We start from the raw sequence: 4345 nt of genomic DNA on the forward strand, positions 1-4345 counted from the left end.
ATGAGAACCCACAGCCAGCATACTCCTAAACAGACAAAAATTGGAATCATTTCCCCTGAAAACTGGAAAAAGACAAAGATGCCCACTCTCACCCCACCTGTTCAATATAGTATTGGAAGTCCTGGCTAGAACAATCAGAAAAGAGAAGGCGATTAGGAGTATCCAAATAGGAAAGAGAAAGTCAAGTTATCTCTCTTTGCAGATGACATGACTGTGTACCTTGAAAACCCAAGAGGATCTGTCAAAAGTCTCCTTCCACTGATAAAGGACTTTGGCAAAGTCTCAGGGTATAAAATAAATATGCAAGAGACAATCGCATTTCTTTACACCAATAATAAACAAACAGAAACCAAATAAAAAGCACAATTCCATTCACAATAACTACAAAAAAATGAAATACCTTGGCATCTTCCTAACCAGAGACGTGAAAGACTTTTACAATGAAAACTACAAAACACTGCTCAAAGAAATCAAAGATGACACAAACAAGTGGAAAAATATCCCATGCTCATGGATTGGAAGAATCAATATTGTGAAGATGTCCATCTTACCTAAGGTAATCTACAGATTTAATGCAATATCCATCAAAAAACCAGCAACATTCTTCTCAGATCTAGAAAAAACAATTCAGAAATTCATATGGAAACACAAATGACCAAGAATAGCCAGAACAATCCTCAGCAAAAAAAAAAAAGCAGGAGGTATCACAATACCAGACTTTAAACTTTACTATAAAGCTACAATAATCAAAACAACTTGGTAGTGGTACAAGAACAGGCATATAGACCAATGGAATAGAATTGAGATTCCAGAAGCAAAACCTCAATTTCTCAACCAACTCATCTTCGACAAAGCCTCCATCACCCACCACTGGGGAGAGGAGAACCTATTCAGTAAATGGTGCTGGGAAAACTGGCTGACCACATGCAGAAGATTCAGACAAGACCCCTATTTATCCCCATACACAAAAATTAACTCTAAATGGACCAGAGACCTAAATGTAAAACCTCAAACCATAAGAACGCTAGAAAATGCAGGACACACCCTTATTGGAGTTGGAACTGGCATCCAATTCCTGAGCAAAACCCAAAACAAACGGGCCATAAGAGATAAGATAGACAAGTGGGACCTCATTAAACTGAAAAGCTTCGTTAAAACCAAAGAAACCATCAAGAGAGCCAGAAGACAGCCCACAGACTGGGAAAAAGTATTTGCCAACTCCATGTCTGACAAAGGCCTAACATCTAGGATCTACAAGGAACTCAAACATGCTGAAAAGAAAAAAACAAACAACCCCATTACAAAGTGGACAAAAGATATGAACAGACACTTCTCAAAAGACAACATAAGAGCGGCCCGCAGATACACGAAGATATGTTCAGCCTCACTAGTCATCAAGGAGATGCAAATTAAAACTTCACTGAGATACCACCTAACTCCAGTCAGAATGGCCATTATCAATAACTCAAAATTTAACAGATGCTGAAGAATATGTGGTGAAAAGGGAACACTTCTACACTGTTGGTGTGAGTGTAAACTAGTACAGCCTCTGTGGAAAGCAGTGTGGCGATTCCTAAAAGCTCTAAAAATCGACCTTCCATATGACCCCGCAATCCCCCTACTGGGAATATACCCTGAAGAACTCAAATCACTCTATAAAAAAGATACCTGCACACGTATGTTTATTGCATCATTGTTCACAATAGCAAGATCATGGAACCAACCATGCTGTCCATCAAAAGAGGACTGAATTTTAAAAATGTGGTACATATACACGATGGAATATTACGCAGCCATAATAAAGAACAAAATCATGAATTTTGCAGCAACCTGGATGGAATTGGAGTTTATAATACTGAGTGATCTCTCACAGAAACAAAGATCTGAGTATCACATGTTCTCACTCATAAGTGGACCTTGAACAACTATGGTAATACTATAAGAAAAGGATTGACAGTGGTGGGAAACTATTGGGGGGGCAGGGAGGGGAAGGAAGGTGAGAGTAATGGTAATCAATATCTGTCTGGGAACAGGGGGACACACCTCATCAACAAGGGCCCCTGCACAAGGCATATTTGTATACCTAACCCTTAACTGTACCCCAAAATTTTAAAATAAAACATATGTTTATAAAATGTGGTACTTATACATGATAGAATATTACATAGCCATAAATAAAAAAAAAAATCATGAACTTCACAGCAACCTGGATGGACTTAGAGTCTATAATACTGAGTGATCTTTCACAAAAACAAAGAACTGAGTATCATATGTTCTCACTAATAAGTGGACCTTGAACAATTATCGTAATACTACAAGAAAATGATTGGCAGTAGCAGGAAACTGCAGGGAGGGGGGCGGGGAAGCAGGATTGGCAGTAGTGGGAATCTGCCTGGAGAGGGAGTGGCACACTTCATTAACAAGGGTACCTGCATAATGAACATTTGTATACCTAACCCTGAATTGTACCCTTACATTTTTAAAATTAAAAAAAAAATTAAAAGCCGGGCTCAGTGGCTCAGCCTGTAATCCCATGCCTTTGGGAGGCTGAGGTGAGTGGATTGCCTGAGCCCGCGGGTTCGAGACCCGCCTAGGCAACTTGGCGAGACCTCATCTCTACAACAAAATAAAAAAATTAGCCAGGCGTGGTAGCGCACGCCTGTAGTTCCAGCTACCTTGGAAAGCTGAGGCGTAAGGATCACCAGAGCCCAGCAGGTCGAGGCTGCGGTGGCCGGGAGCGGCCACTGCACTCCAGTCTGGGCGATAGAGTGAGACTCCAACTCAAAAAAAAAAAAATTAAAAGAAACAACAAAAAAACAAGGGTACCTGCATAATGAACATTTGTATACCTAACCCTCAATTGTACCCCACATCTTTAAAATAAAAAAATTAAAAGTTAAAAAAAAAGAATTTGTTAAAAATGTTCTCCATAAAAGACAGATGTTGGGCCAACAAATAAGATTCATGCAATTACAGAGAGTAAGAAATGGAGGTAGAATTCTATTAAAGAAATAAAATATGTAATTTAAAACTTTCACACACACACACACACACACACACACACACACACACACAAAAACTTTGAGATTCGGATGGCTTCACTGTCAAATTCTATCAAATTTTCAAAGAAGAAGAATACCAATCTTACATAAATACTTAAATAAAATAAATGAAAACATAAAACTTACTAATTTGGATTATGAAGCCTGATACCAAAGCCTAAAAGCACATTTTTTAAACAAGAAAAAGTATAGATCAATATTTTTCATAAGAAGTTGAAAACTCCTCAACAAAATAAGGAATAGAACAACATAGAACAAGAATAAATACCATGATCAAGTAAAGTTTGCCCTATAAATGCAAAGTAAGATAGAGAAAACCAATCAGTGAAATTTACCACATTACCAGAATGAGAGACAAAAAAAGTAATCTCAATAGAATGAAGAAAAAGCATTTGACAACATTTAACACCCATTCCCGCAAAAAACTGCAGAAACTGGAAATCAAAAATAATTGTCTCAATATGATAAAGAACAACAAAGAGCTAAAACCCAAGAGGAACATATAGAATGCTTTCCTCATAACATCAGGAATAAGACAAAGATATCTGTCCTCATTACTCTACCCAACATTGTATTGAGAGTCCTAGACAGCACTGTAAAATATTTTCATTTACGTGGGCTGTGGGTTTTGCATTGTTGTTCTCTTTTTCCTGTTATTATGATGTCATACAGTCCTGACTCTGTCAAATCATCATGGATTTTAAAAGCTGTTTTACTAAAACAATTTTCAATGAGATGATATAGGTTTATTTCAGAAGCACATACAACTCTGTATGTTAATCCAACAAGAAGAGAAAAAAAGACTTCAAGAATATATTGACTTTACTGCATCAATGTAATGATATCGGTGTAATTTGCCTATAATTGTCCTTTTGTCACCAAACACATTCGCATCATCACCTTCTAGAACCAAAGACAAATAAGGGCTGTCTCAACTCTCCTCCCACTTCTCCTCTTCAACTTTTTCGTGCTTCAAGTCTTCACCTTATTTGAAAAGTAACAGTTCATTATCCAAAACTGTCTCTTTCTGTGGTAAAATGTCTTATTTTATAACAAGTGTATTATTACTGTGTGCTATTTGGTGTGAATACTACAGTTTGTAAACTTTATATGTTATTGTATTCAAAGCAATTGTCATATTATTTGGTGATCAGAAAGCTGTTTTAAGCATTTTACATCCTAATATGATAACTAATTATGTATGTGTGAACAACAGTACAAAATACATCGCATATGCATATGCACAGACACACACACACACACACACACACACGTATGCAGTA

Source organism: Carlito syrichta, unplaced genomic scaffold (assembly GCF_000164805.1).
Source record: "Carlito syrichta isolate Samal-C Ts95f unplaced genomic scaffold, Tarsius_syrichta-2.0.1 Scaffold80634, whole genome shotgun sequence".
NCBI classification, from domain to species: Eukaryota; Metazoa; Chordata; class Mammalia; order Primates; family Tarsiidae; genus Carlito; species Carlito syrichta.